Source organism: Carassius carassius, chromosome 10 (genome assembly GCF_963082965.1).
Source record: "Carassius carassius chromosome 10, fCarCar2.1, whole genome shotgun sequence".
In the NCBI taxonomy this organism is placed as follows: Eukaryota; Metazoa; Chordata; class Actinopteri; order Cypriniformes; family Cyprinidae; genus Carassius; species Carassius carassius.
The window spans coordinates 19,998,332-20,017,040 of record NC_081764.1 but is presented as its reverse complement, the minus strand read 5'-3'; positions in this window follow the sequence as shown (position 1 = coordinate 20,017,040).

Genomic DNA, 18,709 nt, shown 5'->3' with positions numbered 1-18,709 from the left:
CGGAGGGGGAGAATTCGTGGATGCACCCATCCCGCTGTGGATGCACCCAGGTTCCGTGGTGTCCAGGCGCCGGAGTGAAGGACATCTGGGAAGATCGCGTCCTGGGTGGACCGGGCCTGTGCAGAGAAACACACGGAGTAGACGTGGTGGGACTGTTAACAGCACGCTGTATACTTACCCCGGACTTGTGAGCGTCAGCCCGGGGTGATTCCAGCGCGAACGTCCTCACCTGCAATCAAAGCTAGACATTCATCTGCCATTATAGCAAGTAACAGTGAGTACAGGAATGGTAATGAGTGTGAATAGAGTATTAGCAATGTAAGCGCAGTTAACATTAACCACGCTGCTGATGCTAACAGGCTATAAGCTAATAGTGGACCCAGGAGATCAAAATAGTGATAATGAGGCGCTCTGATTGTTTTTGTTGTAGAATACAATAGATGATATATTAACATGTTATATAAACGGAAACGATGGTGTATACAATTTATTTTTAAGATAAAAATAATCGATAAAAAGAATATAGTGATGGAGGTCAAACGCAGTACAGACGCCAACAACAAACAGGAAGTGACATCTAGTGTACTAGTGTATTGATAAGTGCTTGATACTAAATGTACAGATCGTAAATTTTGCTCGTACCAATGCTACAACGTTATCCGACAAGGGCATGGTGTTGCCTAAATTAGAGTCTGACCAAATGGCATACTGCTTTACAGGTGTATGCTGATCTTTTAGCTGGGTAAAAGAGCACCCTTCACTACCCCTGTCTCCGTAGGGGATCCCACCCCACTCCACACACTTAAGAAGGTATTTGCTTAAAGCTATCAAGATATGGAAATGCTGCTTGTGAGGTTTATCTATTGTCCAGCATCATGTGCTAGTCCTGCCGTTGCATAGGAGGGATTTATGCTTCGCTGGCTCCACTGCGAGCCTCCGCTGACTGCGTGTGCACCTGATCAAAAGGTCAAAGCTTCATACTCATCACATCGCCGTCGTACAGGGTCATATGGGTGTTCGATTCCTCGAAAATGCTGGAAATCAATGCTGTGTTTTTAAGGTTATTTAAAAATGCTTGTATTTAAATAAGTGCCTGGAAATGCATGCATTGGGTTAATATTTGGTAAAATGATAAAAGTGTACACATGTAAATCATTTATTAATGAGTTATAGATGTTAGTAGCGTGAAAGTGAACCTTAATGTAAAGTAACCATTTATTTATCAGTTATTAATGCATAATCAGAAGATTTTTTTTTCCGCTAGTGTAATAAATCTTATTTTTGATGCACTATATCATTAAACACAGCATTAAACTTAAAACAACATTGCTGAGCATAACTTTGCACAGAAAGTGGCTTATGTAAGTAATCTTGCATTATTAAAAAAAACAATCAAGTATTCCACAAAATTATATCTAAGCATCACATCTATAAGCCAAAATTATTGGATAAACGCAAGCTGAATAAAGGCACCTAAATATTTATATTTTAGTTTGTATAACAGTATTGTAATAATCATTAAACCAATGACAAAACATTCAAGAGGACATGGAATAATATACCATCCATCCAAGGTTTGACGTCGCTGGGTTCGGACTGCTGAAAGGGGGCAGGGTCATTGACTGAGCGCCACAACTCCTCTGTGTCCGAGGCAGTTAATGACATGCTGTCACCGAGTAGCTCTTCGTCAATCCCACCGAACAAGATCAGGTCGCTCGCGCTAGACACTATTCTGTGTTAGTGAAGAGGACGGGGGAAGCCTATATGTGTGGAGAGAGTGAAAGAACTTGCACTTAATTTGCATGATACTACCTAAATGGAGTCAATTCTGTTTACCCCCCCCCCCCTCCATTTCTCTGAGCAACCTGAAACACCCAGCTGTACTAATACAAAACACCAAAAATGCACACACACAAAAAATTATAATATTAAATAATGTCCATCATAGATGAATGCGTTATGAGACCAAAACAATAAAAATAAAAAATTCTTCTGAAAACTGTATTTTGAATATTTTCAGAGGTGTATATGTAACTCATTCTGTGCATTTTACTTGGTAAAGCAAAATCAAAACAATTGCTGAACATTTTGTTACTTAATTTAATTTATTCAACCCATTGCATAACTACATTAATCGTTTTTTGTTGCATTAACTGAAACTGGTCAGTGAATTTTTAGCTCCTGGCATGTAAGTCTTTTATGTCATTTTTCTTTTACATTATCACAGTTTCTGTTATGTTAAAGTTTTTGTGGTCATCAGTATGCTGAATAGCAGAGCTTGTGGTTATGCCACCCATTTGCATGCCTGCATGTCCTTTGGACTGAGGACACAAAACCACAAAATAATAAATCTTACTTCTTACAGCTGAAATTAGGACAAAAATGCCTTACTTGCATTGTACTATTACTGAAAGGTCAAATAGTGAAATCATTGTTTTTCCATATTCAGTGGTCCAAAGGGTCACAAATATATTTGAGTGGTATGAAAAGCACTTAGTTATCAGGACCATAACTCACAGCCCTAACCATTTCCCACAGGAAAATAAAACAAAGGCCTTCATTAGCATATGTGACCCTTCATTTCACATATGACTACTGAATGATGCATAAGAGCTCTAGAGAGCTTCTGTTATTAGCAAGGGCCTTCACTTTTGACCTTTCATCCCTCTTATATTTCATACTTCCATAACGATTCTTCATAAAGACTTTGATGTATATCACTCGTTATTGGATTAAGATGTCACTGGACTTTAACTGTCACATTAGTCGAGAGACGTACAGTAGTGGCAGGCAAAGGGTGGTGAAGGCAGTGATTTGAGGTTAGTTAATTCTGCTTGCTTCACCTTCTACTCATTTTAATATGTCTCAATTCCGCTAAAATCAAAGAGTGAGAGGAAATGCTATCCAACTCATTTCCACAAATATGAGAGATCTTACACCAGGGACTGACACTGTGCAAAACATATGAGTTCTAAAAGCATATGTGTATATATAAAATAGTTGCACGAACTGACTCTGTGTACATCATTTTGAAGATTATTCTTAATAATAATAATAATAATAATAATAATAATAACAACAGTATATATATATATATATATATATATATATATATATATATATATATATATATATATATATATATACAGAATATATATATATATATATATATTAGGGGTGTAACGGTACGCAAAAATCACAGATCGTTACACCCCTAATATATATATATATATATGTATATATATTGTGAGCTGTGTCCCGGGCACCTATCAGCGTCGCCCTGGCATCAAAGGAGATCCACCTGCACGCAATCACCACGGGCTGATCGGTCCCAGCTGAAGCAGATGAGGAGAGGACTACAAAAGCTGCACCCAAGAATACACGGGAAAAAAAGATCTCCAGACGACAGCCAGCTAATGTTGTGTCTCTTGTCCCTCCAGAAAGCGACTGACTGACCAGCCCGCCACCCGAGCACCGGACACCGAATCCCCTTGCACTCAGCCGGCCGGCGAACAGGATCACGCGGCACCGAGGACGAGCACCTGACACCTCTGGCACCTTCACGGTTATATCTGTCTGTCAATAAATGCACCCTCCGGGGCTTTAACTTTCACTGCAACCTGTCGTTAGATTCTTCAGCCCGCCACACTGGTGGAGAATGTGGGCAGATTGCTGAAGAATCACCGACACCTAGGTCCGAAAACACCTGACGGAAATAAGCATTCGACAGCACCAAATTGTCGAGCATATGGCCACTCGGCAAGGAGAGACGGAGCGCGAAGTCGCCACTCTCCGCTTCGCGGCTGCCCAGCGGGTTGGGCACGACCGTCCACGACGACATGGAACATTATTTGGGCATGTTCGATTCCATCGCCACTCGAGAGGACTGGCCCCGCGAAGATTGGGCACGGATACTGGCACCATTGCTAACCGGGGAACCCCAGCAGGCCTATTTTTCCAGGCCAGCGAGCCAAAAAGAATCATACGACGAACTACGGAGGGAAATCCTGGCCCGCATAGGTTTGTCTCCCATCGCCGCGGCCCAATTATTTTGAACATTGGAATATAACAGTCGGTTGCCAGCCCGCGCCCAAGCCGCCGAACTCAACCGCCTCGCCCATCACTGATTGCTCGCCGGGAACCCCAGCGCTGCCCAAGTGGCCGAACGCGTTGTCGTGGACCAGTATTTGCATGCCCTGCCACGGCCCCTTCGGCAGGTGGCCGGAATGTGGAACCCGCAGACCGTGGGAGATCTCGTCGAGGACTTGCCTGTACTGCTGGGAAGAGACTGGCCAGGCTTTGAACAACTGCTCACCCAAGTCACCCAGCCTGCCAGCCCTGCCGGGAACCGCCAGAAGAGGAAGAAACTCAGCCGAGGTCCCCGACGGCGCCCTGCCCTCCTAGCATCGGACAGCGCCCGAGATGGTGAGTCCCCCCCCCAAAGTTCTAACCTTTTCTATGATGTGTTCCAGCAGGTTAGGGGTGGGGGAAATTTTGTGGAGGAGCAGCTCGGGGACGATCGGCTGAAGCACTGCTGGAAGCAAGTAAGGGTGGTTGAGGGGAAAGAGGTCCAACCACCACCACACCCAACCCCACACTTCGTTGTCCAGAATGGCCTGCTGTACTGTGTTGCACAGCGGAGAGGGGAGGAGGTGAGACTGCTGGTAGTCCCACATACGAGGACACAGACGATCATCGAGCTCGCCCATTCCCATCCTATGGCTGGCCACCTAGGGGCGCAGAACACTACCCAACGGATCCGAGACAGGTTCCATTGGCCCGGCATGGAGGCGGAGATCAAACGATTTTGTCAGGTTTGACCGGACTGCCAACGGACGTCGCCACATACCCCTCACCCAGCTCCGCTAATTCCGCTGCCCATCATCGAGGTGCCCTTTGAGCGAATAGGAATGGATTTAGTAGGGCCGCTGCCAAAGTCCGCCCGGGGACACAAACACATATTAGTCATCGTGGATTATGCGACCCGGTACCCCAAAGACATTCCATTGCGCAAAGCCACATCCAAGGCCATCGCCCAGGAGCTCTTCCTGCTGTGGAGCCGGGTCGGCATACCCCGAGAGATATGGACCGACCAGGGCACCCCCTTCATGTCCCGGACGATGGCTGACCTCTGCCGCCTCCTCAAGGTAAAGCAGCTTTCTACCACCGTCTACCACCCTCAGACCGATGGACTGGTCGAAAGATTCAATCAGACGTTGAAGACGTTGAAGCAGATGCTCCGTCGCGTGGCTGCGGACGACCGACGGGATTGGGACCAAATGCTGCCGTACGTCCTCTTTGGCATCCGGGAAGTCCCCCAGGCCTCCACAGGATTTACACCTTTCAAACTTCTGTTGGGGCGGCAGCCCCGTGGCCTGCTCGATATCGACAAATAGGCCTGCGAGCAGCAGCCGACCACCCATCGGACCACGATCGAGCACGTGAGAGAGATGAGGGAAAGGATCGACTGCGTCATGTCCCTCGTCCGGGAACACCTGGCGGCAGCCCAAGAAGCCCAACGTCATCGATACGACCGGGTGGCCCAACCATGGGAATTCCAGCCAGGTGATTACGTCTTAGTCCTCGTCCCAACAGCAGCATGTAAATTTCTCGCCAAATGGCAAGGCCCGTACATCGTCACGGAGAAAGTGGGGCCCGTGACTTACAGAGTACGCCAGCCTGGACGTCGGAAGGAAAGTCAACTGTACCACGTCAATCTCCTGAAGCGCTGGGAGGGGACGAGGACTCAGGTTGCGGCACTTTTTCTTTTCTCCTCTCCCTCGCTCCAGTTTTTCACAAGTTCATCAAACAACCGCAGTAAGAATTTTCATCAAGCACGGTGAGTAATGGCTTCTCCTATCATTGTTTCTTGCACCTCTTGCCACATGTACAGTTTATCTATCTCTGTCGCTGATGAGGGATTCACATGTGATAAATGCAGGGAAATAGTTAGGCTGACAGAGAAGATTTCAGAATTAGAGACACGCATCCAAACTTTAATTGAGGACAGTAAGAATGTTAGGGCTCTAGATACAGCTTTGGATGCGTCTAGCTCAGGGATTCCTGTACATTGTTCGGTTCCGGAAACAGAGCCCCAGCAGCAGGGCAACTGGGTGACGGTGAGGCAGCGTAGTCGTGGGTCAAAACACCGCTCTTCTGTTCCGATCAAAACATTAAACAGGTTCTCCCCACTCAGTGATTCACCCACTGAGAAACCTGATGAAAGTGCTCTAGTTATTGGTGATTCTATTGTACGGAACGTGAATATAGAGACACCAGCCACCATAGTCAAATGTTTACCGGGAGCCAGAGCGCCTGACATCTTGGCAAATTTAAAAGTGCTGGCTAATGCTAAACGTAAATACAGTAAGATTGTTATTCATGCCGGCGCTAATGATGTTCGACTTCGCCAGTCGGAGATCACTAAAAATAACATTAAAGAGGTGTGTGAACTTGCAAGCACGATGTCAGACACTGTAATATGCTCTGGTCCCCTCCCTGCTTACCGTGGTGATGAGATGCATAGCAGATTGTCATCACTCAATGGCTGGATGTCTAAGTGGTGCCCACAGAATAACATAGGTTTCATAGACAATTGGACGAGCTTTTGGGGCAGACCTGACCTGTTGAAAAGAGATGGTCTTCATCCCTCCTGGGGTGGCGCCACTCTTCTCTCTAGAAATATGGCAAATAGTCTTAGTGTTTATACTTGACTAACTGGGGCCCAGGTCAGGAAGCAGACAGACTGGCTAAACCGACCGTCTGCTAGCTGCCTCCCGTCACAGAGGTCAGTTAATTCTCAGCACATAGAGACTTTTTCACCTAGATATCACACTATAGAGACTGTGTCTGTTCCCCGAACTAGAAAATACAAAAAACGTCCAAACCAAGTTAAGATTAACAATTTAATTGAGGTTCAACAAATAAAAAACAGAAGCAATATGGATAAACAAATGATAAAGCTTGGCTTATTGAATATCAGATCCCTTTCTACGAAAACACTTTTTGTAAATAATATGATCACTGATCATAATATAGATGTACTCTGTTTGACAGAAACCTGGCTAAAACCTGATGATTACATTATTTTAAATGAGTCCACCCCCCAAGATTACTGTTATAAACATGAGCCACGTCTAAAAGGCAAAGGTGGAGGTCTTGCTTCAATTTATAACAACGTTTTCAGGATTTCTCAGAGGGCAGGCTTCAAGTATAACTCATTTGAAGTAATGGTACTTCATATAACATTATCCAAAGAAACAAATGTTAATGATAAATCCCCTGTTATGTTTGTACTGGCTACTGTATACAGGCCACCAGGGCACCATACAGACTTTATTAAAGAGTTTGGTGATTTTACATCCAAGTTAGTTCTGGCTGCAGATAAAGTTTTAATAGTTGGTGATTTTAATATCCATGTTGATAATGAAAACGATGCATTGGGATCAGCATTTATGGACATTCTGAACTCTATTGGTGTGAGACAACACGTTTCAGGACCTACTCATTGTCGAAATCATACTCTAGATTTAATACTGTCACATGGAATTGATGTTGATGGTGTTGAAATTATTCAGCCAAGTGATGATATCTCAGATCATTATTTAGTTCTTTGCAAAATTCATATAGCCAAAATTGTAAATTCTACTTCTTGTTACAAGTATGGAAGAACCATCACAGACTGCTTTTTAAGTTATCTTCCTGATGTATCCAAATTCCTTAGCATATCCAAAACCTCAGAACAACTTGATGATGTAACAGAAACTATGGACTCTCTCTTTTCTAGCACTTTAAATAAAGTTGCTCCTTTACGCTTAAGGAAGGTTAAGGAAAACAGTTTGACACCATGGTATAATGAGCATACTCGCACCCTAAAGAGAGCAGCCCGAAAAATAGAGCGCAGCTGGAGGAAAACAAAACTAGAGGTATTTCGTATTGCTTGGCGGGAAAGTAACATATCCTACAGAAAAGCATTAAAAACTGCTAGATCCGATTACTTTTCTTCTCTTTTAGAAGAAAACAAACATAACCCCAGGTATTTATTCAATACAGTGGCTAAATTAACGAAAAATAAAGCCTCAACAAGTGTTGACATTTCCCAACACCACAGCAGTAATGACTTTATGAACTACTTTACTTCTAAAATCAATACTATTAGAGATAAAATTGCAACCATTCAGCCGTCAGCTACAGTATCACATCAGACAGTGCACTATAGATCCCCTGAGGAACAGTTCCACTCATTCTCTACTATAGGAGAGGAAGAATTGTATAAACTTGTTAAATCATCTAAACCAACAACATGTATGTTAGACCCTATACCATCTAAGCTCCTGAAAGAGGTGCTTCCAGAGGTCATAGATCCTCTTCTGACTATTATTAATTCCTCATTGTCATTAGGACATGTCCCCAAAACCTTCAAACTGGCTGTTATTAAGCCTCTCATCAAAAAACCACAACTTGACCCCAAAGAACTAGTTAATTATAGACCAATCTCAAATCTCCCTTTTCTGTCCAAGATACTAGAAAAGGTGGTATCCACACAATTATATTCCTTCTTAGAGAAAAATGGTATATGTGAGGATTTCCAGTCAGGATTTAGACCGCATCATAGTACTGAGACTGCTCTTCTTAGAGTTACAAATGATCTGCTCTTATCATCTGATCGTGGGTGTATCTCTCTATTAGTTTTATTGGATCTTAGTGCTGCGTTTGACACAATTGACCACAACATTCTTTTGCATAGACTTGAATACTTTGTTGGCATCAGTGGAAGTGCATTAGCATGGTTTAAATCGTACTTATATGACCGCCATCAGTTCGTAGCAGTGAATGAAGATGTATCCTATCGATCACAAGTGCAGTATGGAGTACCTCAAGGCTCAGTACTAGGGCCGCTACTCTTCACGCTTTATATGTTACCCTTGGGAGATATCATCAGGAAACATGGTGTTAGCTTTCACTGTTATGCTGATGATACTCAGCTCTATATTTCTTCGCAGCCCGGTGAAACACACCAATTTGAAAAACTAATGGATTGCATAGTCGATATAAAAAACTGGATGACGAGTAATTTCTTACTGCTAAATTCTGAAAAAACAGAGGTGTTAATTATAGGACCTAAAAACTCTGCTTGTAATAACCTGGAACACTGTCTAAGATTTGATGGTTGCTCTGTCAATTCTTCATCATCAGTTAGGAACCTAGGTGTGCTACTTGATCGCAATCTTTCCTTAGAAAGCCACGTTTCTAGCATTTGTAAAACTGCATTTTTCCATCTCAAAAATATATCTAAATTACGGCCTATGCTCTCAATGTCAAATGCAGAAATGTTAATCCATGCATTTATGACCTCAAGGTTAGATTATTGTAATGCTTTATTGGGTGGTTGTTGTGCACGCTTAGTAAACAAACTACAGCTAGTCCAAAATGCAGCAGCAAGAGTTCTTACTAGAACCAGGAAGTATGACCATATTAGCCCGGTCCTGTCAACACTGCACTGGCTCCCTATCAAGCATCGCATAGATTTTAAAATATTGCTTATTACTTATAAAGCCCTGAATGGTTTAGCACCTAAGTATTTGAATGAGCTCCTTTTACATTATAATCCTCTACGTCCGCTACGTTCTCAAAACTCAGGCAATTTGATAATACCTAGAATATCAAAATCAACTGCAGGCGGCAGATCCTTTTCCTATTTGGCGCCCAAACTCTGGAATAACCTACCTAACATTGTTCGGGAGGCAGACACACTCTTGCAGTTTAAATCTAGATTAAAGACCCATCTCTTTAACCTGGCATACACATAACATACTAATATGCTTTTATTATCCAAATCCGTTAAAGGATTTTTAGGCTGCATTAATTAGGTAAACCGGAACCGGAAACACTTCCCATAACAACCTATGTACTTGCTACATCATTAGAAGAATGGCATCTACGCTAATATTTGTCTGTTTCTCTCTTGTTCCGAGGTCACCGTGGCCACCAGATCCAGTCTGTGTCCAGATCAGAGGGTCACTGCAGTCACCCGGATCCAGTACGTATCCAGACCAGATGGTGGATCAGCACCTAGAAAGGACCTCTACATCCCTGAAAGACAGCGGAGACCAGGACAACTAGAGCCCCAGATACAGATCCCCTGTAAAGACCTTGTCTCAGAGGAGCACCAGGACAAGACCACAGGAAACAGATGATTCTTCTGCACAATCTGACTTTGCTGCAGCCTGGAATTGAACTACTGGTTTCGTCTGGTCAGAGGAGAACTGGCCCCCCAACTGAGCCTGGTTTCTCCCAAGGTTTTTTTCTCCATTCTGTCACCGATGGAGTTTCGGTTCCTTGCCGCTGTCGCCTCTGGCTTGCTTAGTTGGGGACACTTCATCTACAGCGATATCGTTGACTTGATTGCAAATAAATGCACAGACACTATTTAACTGAACAGAGATGACATAACTGAATCCAATGATGAACTGCCTTTAACTCTCATTTTTGCATTATTGACACTGTTTTCCTAATGAATGTTGTTCAGTTGCTTTGATGCAATGTATTTTGTTTAAAGCGCTATATAAATAAAGGTGACATTGACATTGACATTGACACTAGCCGCCACCTCTCCCGTGGTTGTTGACATCAGCCCCCACCTGTCGGCCGCCCAGAAGATGGAGCTCCAATTTCTGGTCGGTCAATTCACTGATGTGTTCTCCCCACGTCCCGGACGGACCCGCATACTTCAGCAGCGGCTCTACCGAATCCCGGAGGCCCGGCGACACGCAGTCGAAGGGGAGATTCGGGAGATTGTTGTGTTGGTCTACATCAGCCGAAAGCTGTCCACAACGGAACAACGGTACGTGGCGGAGGATAAGGAGGTGCTGGCCGTCAAGTGGGCAGCCCTGGAGCTGAAATACTATCTACTGGGACGGAAATTCACCCTCGTCACCGATCACGCCCCCTTACAATGGATGGCCTGGGCTAAAGATACCAATGCCCGGGTGACGCGGTGGTTCCTGGCACTCCAGGACTTCCACTTTGACGTGCGACATCGAGCTGGAACCGCCAAAGCCAATGCGGATGGACTCTCCCGCCTGTGGACAGCTTTCGCAGGTCTGTCAGGTGTTGTTCCTCCCCCATCCCCCACCTCCCCCCTCGCCCGAGGGACCAGGACGACGCTTGGGGGGAGGGGAGTGTGAGCCGTGTCCCGGGCACCTATTAGCGTCGCCCTGGCAACGAAGGAGATCCACCTGCATGCAATAACCACGGGCTGATCGGTCCCAGCTGAAGCAGATGAGGAGAGGACTACAAAAGCCGCACCTGAGAATACACGGGAAAAAAAGATCTCCAGACGACAGCCAGCTAATATTGTGTCTCTTGTCCCTCCAGAAAGCAACTGACCGACCAGCTGCCACCCGAGCAACGGACACCGAATCCCCTTGCACTCAGCCGGCTGGCAACAGGATCACGCGGCACCGAGGACGAGCACCTGACACCTCTGGCACCTTCACGGTTATATCTGTCTGTTAGAATAGAATAAAAAAAGAATAGAGCAAGCTAGTGTTAGAGATCTTTTCACATACACATACACACACACACACACACACACACACACACACACACACACACACACATACAATTGCATAATAAATGAAAAGAAAATATAATACAAAAAGATTAGAAAGGTAGGTAGATTTTTTTAAAGAATAGAATTAGAATAGTGAGTGTTAAAGTTATAGGGTCAAATAAAGATGGAAGAGATGTGTTTTCAGCCGATTCTTGAAGATGGCTAAGGACTCGGATTTAGTTGGGGAGGTCATTGCACCAGGAGGGAACATTTAATTTAAAAGTCCGTAAAAGTGACTTTGTGCTCCTTTGGGATGGCACGATCAAGCGACGTACACTTGCAGAACGCAAGCTTCTAGAGGGCACATAAGTCTGAAGTAACAAATTTAGGTAAATGGGTGCAGAACCAGTGGTAGTTTTGTAGGCAAACATTAATGCCTTGAATTTTATGCGAGCAGCTATTGGAAGCCAGTGCAAATTGATAAAAAGAGGTGTGACGTGTATTCTTTTTGGCTCATTAAAAATTAATCTGCTGCCGCGTTCTGAATTAATTGTAAAGGTTTGATAGAATTGGCTGGAAGACCTGCCAAGAGGGCATTGCAATAGTCCAGCCTGGGCAGAACAAGAGCTTAAACAAGGAGTTGTGCTGCATGTTTCGAAAGAAAGGGCTTGATCTTCTTGATGTTGAATAAAGCAAATCTGCAGGATCGGACAGTTTTAGCAATGTGGTCTGAGAAAGTCAGCTGATCATCAATCATAACTCCAAGGCTTCTAGCTGTTTTTGAAGGAGTTATGGTTGATGTGCCTAACCTGATGGTGAAATTGTGATGAAACGATGGGTTTGCTGGAATCACAAGCAGTTCTGTCTTGGCAAGGTTGAGTTGAAGGTGATAGTCCATCACCAGGAAGAAATGTCTGTTAGACAATATATATATGGAGAGTTCAGATGCAAAAGCCTCTAAGTGCCATCTGAAATTTTCATCTAAAATTAGGATTTTTATCAAGCTCCTATGCTTAGGTTGAGACATTTTACTTTAATGGCAATGTGCAGGTGAAACTGAACATAAATATAGGAGCCTGATAAAAATGTATTATACTTTAAATTATCATTTATTTCTGTGATGCAAAGCTGAATTTTTAGGGTCATTATCACATGATCCTTTAGAAATCATTCTAATATTATGATTCATTATCAAAGTTGGAAACAGTTCTGCTGCTTAATATTTTTTCAGAACATGTGATACTTTTTTAGGATACTTTGATGAATAAAAAGTAAAAAAGAAAGAAGCTATGTTTTTAAAATATAAATATTTTGTAATAACAATATACACTACTGGTCAGTAATTTGGGGTCAGTAATTTTTTTTTTTCTTTCTTTTTTTTTTTTATAAAATCAATACTTTTATTCAGCAAGGATGTGTTAAATTAATAAAAAGTGATAATAAAGAAAATATATTATTAGAATATATATTATTAGAATTTTCTTTTTATTGAATAAATGCAGTTCTTTTTAACCTTTTATTCATCAAATATATTAGACAGCAGAACTGTTTCCAACACTCATAATAAATCAGAATATTAGAATGATTTCTAAATGATCATGTGATAGACTGGATGTTACATGTGACACTGAAGGCTGGAGTAATGATGCTGAAAATTCAGCTTTGAATCACAGGAATAAATATATTTTTTTAAGTATATTCCAATAGAAAACTATTATTTTAAGTTGTAATAATATTTCACAATATTACTGTTTTTTCTGTATTTTTGATCAAATAAATGCAGGCTTGGTGAGCAGAAGAAACTTCTTTCAAAAACATTAAAAATAGTAATGTTTCCAAACTTTTGGTCTGTACTGTATATATATATATATATATATATAGACTGTACAGATTGGACTGAAAATTGTCCTAAGAGAAGACTGCTCAAACTCTGATCATGCATGCAGAGGAACCGATTGGGTTTGACAAGGACTGGTCAGTTTTGACAACATTGTGTCTGGCCATCTGTGGTTCTTGGTTGTGCGGTGAAGATTTATTTTGTTTCCTGAATATACCAGACAAGTAACCGGTGATCAATTCACTTCTTGTCTGAAACCCTGACTCCCAAAAGAGACCTCTAGGTAAGAGGTCATGACCCAAGTCTGACCTCTTCCGTGTTTATATTTTGATAGCAAGCTAACAATTCTTTGAAATCAATATCACAGTCGGATTATGTGATTCAACCCATTCAGAAAGCTCCCATTTATAGGATCAGTCAAGATAATGCCCCATGAGTACAAAGATAAAAATGGAAGTTTTAATTTCTCACACAATAGAGAATTCTGTGTTAGACTTTGTAGTAATATATGGCTTAAAAAAAAAAATCAGTGACATTTTCAGGTCAGTCTGGTCGAAGAGAGCCTTCCTCTTCATTTTGATCAAAAGGTCAACACAGCAGGGTCTGTTAACAGCCTTATAAGCAAGCAGTGAGGAATGAGATGGCCTGGGTTCTTTTGTTTTTAAGCAGCAGAGGTTCCTCATATGCTGACTGCATTTCTGCCCGTGTGAGATTATTGTCAAGTTTCTCCCACATGGCTTCACTCTCTGTACAGACTTTACACATCTCAGCAAAGCCAACTAGTGATAACAGATTTCAGCAAACTTCAGCTTTTACTCTCTCTTGCTCTCTCTCTTTCTCTGTTGCATGCTGGGAGTCGGTGAGAGTGGTGGTGGTGGTGGTGGTGGTGAGAGCTGCTGTGTGAGTGGTGAGAGTTTCTAAATCTTGTTTTTTTCCTATTTACTTTTTCTTTTCTACCCAGAAAATACATGGTTTAGAAGGTAAATTGTAAAATAGTTGTATATTGGTAATTGTGTGGAAGAATGGCGTCTCTTGATGAGGCGCTGCCATTATCACTCCATAATGGTTTCAGGTGCATTCCTAAGGTTAATGCCACAGTAGAGGATGTCTTAATTGCAGTTGGAGATCAGATTGGTCATGAGAATATTGTATTGGCATCACAAATGAATCAGGCTGTTTTTTTTTTTGTTTTTTTTTTGAAGGAACAAAATTTAGTTAATCGGCTAGTAGTGACTGGCTTACTGTTAAATATACTTTTGTGCATTTCTCTCCATTGTATACATTAACAATGAAAGTAACAGTTTCAAATATCCTGTTGTAAGTTGTAAGTCCCTATGAAACTGTTGCGCTTGGATGTAAACATCCGGCTCTGAAACATGTTGCGTCTTTCAGGCAGTATGTTTACATGGTGCTAGAATCACCTGAGAATACTGGCAACTACTAGCAGCATAAGATGTTTTGAGTTCAGGGACATCGGACACAAGCTCCTTAATAAAGAAAAATCTTATTGTTTGTGACTTGAATAATAAGGATGTGGAAGAGGAGCAATCTGATCATAATGAATCACAAGTTTCTATGTGTGAAAATGATGGTGGCTCACATGAATTTACATTAAATTTACATTAAATCTTTCTCCAAGAAACTCGCAGTGATTTAATGAACTAAGTTGAGTAGAATTAGTGGTGGAAAGGAAATAAAATACTTAGTCATGGTAAATGACTAGCAGGATGCTGCTTTTTGAGATAATTTTGTTTTCTTTTGGGAAAATTGGAATAAGGAAAACAGTTATTTTGAACACTTAAAACAGTGGTGGGATGTAGGCAAGACTCAAATAAAAACTTTTTGTCAGCAATTTTCAGCCAACTCTAGTAGTAGAATTAAAAATGTGATTGATTCAAATTAATTAAATGGAATTGCAGATGGTTGTTGCACATAATTCTGTACTGTACAATGATTTACAAAAGAAAAAGAGAGAGATAATTCTGGTCCTAAATGAGAAAGTAAAGGGAGCTTTGATAAGGTCCCATTTCATGTCTTTAGCAGAAATGGATGCACAACTTCTTTATCTTTATATATCAACAAAAAACAAATGCCATGTCTTAAACTCCCTGATGGAAGGATAACATATAAGACTATTGAAATGAGAAACCATGCTGTGGATTTTTATTCAAGTCTTTATGCTGCTGAAAACTGTGAAAAATGATGACTGGATGACAGCTTCTTCAAGGTCTTCCTCAGCTGGAATCTGATTCTAAAACTGTCTTGGATGCTAGTATAACATTTAAGGAAATTACTTCTGCTGTGGGACAACTTAGTTCAGGACGGTCCCCTGGAATAGATGGACTGCCAGCAGACTTTTATAAAAGGTTTTGGAACTGTGTTGGACATGATTATTTTGATGTTTTATGTGAGTCTATAAGAGATGGTGTTTTACCTCCTACTTGACAATATGCTGTTTTATCAACAAGAAAAAAATCAACAAAAAGGGGGATTTCGAATTTTTAAAGTACTGGTGTCCTGTTTCCTTTTTCCCCCCAAAATTTCTGGTCAGCTCGTCGGGAGCAGCTGGGGTTAGAGTGTCTTGCTCAAGGACACCTCGACACTTGGTCAGGTGGAGCCGGGGATTGAACCACCAACCTTCCGGTTTGTAGACAACCTACATGAACCACTGAGCCACTGCCGCCCTGGATCATGAGAGGGCTTTTGATCTATTCATCACAAGTATCTTTTTAATCTATTGAAGGTTTTTGGTTTTGGTGAAACTTTTTTAATTTGATGCAGTTATTATATAATGGTGCATCATGTATGGTTAAGGTAGGGGGCACTTTGAGTTGACCAATTCTTATTCTAAGGGGTATTTGGCAAGGCTGCCCATTGTCTGGTTAGCTATATAGTTTAGCAATTGAGCCGCTACTTTTTAAACTTTGAGAAAGATGATCAGATTTTAAAGTGCCTGGTTTTTCTTTAGACTCAAACATTTTTCTCTCCGCTTATGCTGATGACATCACAGTTTTTGTAAATCACACTCTTGTCCTATTTGGGAAGGATTTTAGTAACCAATAATTTGGTCGCTTCTACTTTGTGGCATAAAATGACTGTTACAACCACCTGCTGGACTTAGTGAATTTTTATTTTTTTTTGGTCTGGAACAACACTGGATTCGTGCTGCTGCTTTATACCTTTCTGCTCAAGAGGGGGGTCAAGGATTGATAAGGGCAGGACACACCAAGCCGACTTCAAAGAACTAGTGGTGATGAAATCTGGCAGTGTTGTCGCATCGGCAGCGTCGGACCAAAAAACTGCACTGGGACACACTGCACAGACTTCAGCCCACGGCAAACTAACACATGTGTTCTGCGCATGCAGGAGAGGAATAAGCTGTTCATATTAGCAGTTATTAACAGTATATATTCGTCATTCAAAAGGAGAAACCGAAACAAAGATAAACGAGATAAATGCAGATACACAAAATGTAAACAAATTTTGAATGTCAGTAACATTAATAACTTTAATCATTTTAATCGGTTCATGTTGTTATGAAAACATTAGCGTATTAGAATGATTGGGATAGATCACATAACACTTTTGCTTTAATTATCTGCATTGACTTGTTAGCTAAACTGAACATCCAATCAGAGTTCTCACTCTCGTTGATGGCCCGATGTCACCAATGCCAGTTCAACATGTTGAATCGGGCAAACTGCCACCGATGTGAGTCCGACGAGAGCGGACGAGCAGAGGTGAGTAGTAATGAGTTACATTTACTTCGTTACATTTACTTGAGTAAATTTTTTGGGTAACATACTTTTTGGAGTATATTTAAAGATGGGTACTTTTACTCTTACTTGAGGAAATTTTTGGAAAAAATCGGTACTTTTACTTCGTTACTGTGGGCGACGCTCCTCTCATTACTTTATCTTAATGCAATAAATGTTATAACTGCTTCAGTTTATTCCAAACGCGCCGTCTACTTTTCTCTGGGCGATGAGCGATGCTCGTTCGCGAATGATTCATTCTTTTGAGTCAACTCTGTTCAAAGGCTTGATCAAACCAATTGGCAAACGAGTGAATAGGTTCATGAATCAGTTTGAATGATTCGTTCAGTTCCCTGCCGCACGCGCTAAACGTCTGAAGCGGTTCACTCAGAGTTGTAACGTTTAACATCAGCAGCGTTGAAAACGTGGCTATGGAACTGCATTGAATTGAAAGCAAATCTGCAAAGGCTATTTGCTAGCGATGAAGATCTTTATTAGATGAACACCACGTGTGCTGTCTACTGTTCAACAGGTAATAACTTGGGCTACATTCGATTACAGTACGCGATACCACTATGAAATTAGTTTGTTGTACGTGTGACTTATAACAGAAGGGAACCAAGTTGAATGCAGCTTCCAAAAGACAAAAAATAGCAGATTAATATTTTATTAATATTAATACAATCACACCGGCTTGAGAACGTTCAGCGAGTCATATATCATCAGCTGCTAAATTCAGATCTGTGTTCGCTGGCTGGCGCTGAGCCAGAGACAGACGCGTTTTTACAGCGTTGTTCATTATAACCAATCACACACGATTCTGTTGAGCTTATGAATGCAATGGCCAATCAGAGGTGTTCAGATGAGTCATCGCTAAAATGCCGGTGCTTCCTTCACTCGCTCGCTGACCTGGAGACCTCTTTCTGGCAAATTCTCTCGTCAGAAACAACAAAGTGCAAATGTGTGTACGAATCTGTAAATAAGATATTGATGTCACAGTGTTAACAGTTTCATTGATTTTAATGGGAGTTGTTAAGAGTGACTGAACTTTAGACTGTCAGTGAAAATGATTTTTGATAATGTAAATGTTATTTGCTCTCTTTATGAACAATGAAAGATTACTAGCAGTTTTTATATCACATTAACTTTCAATGTGAAATTCACATTTAATATAAAGTCAGTCGTATTAAAAATATGTTATGGCATGACACCTATATCTGTTAAGTAAACAGACAGATGTTCTGTGACTTAACAGTCATCTGAGGAGTTTTCACTCTTCTCTGTGTCAGAGGTTATTTATACATATATAATACATACTTTAAAATATAATTTATTTTGTGATGCAAATCCAAATTTTCATCAGTTGTTACTCCAGTTTTCAGAGTCATGATCCTTAAAAATATCATTCTAATATATTGTTTTATTACCAGTGCTGGAAACAGTTTTGCTGCTTAATATTTTTTTTGGAACCTGTGACATTTTGTTTAGGATTATGATAAAATAACATCATTGATAGTAAATCAACATATTGGAATGATTTCTGAAGGATTATGTGACATTGAA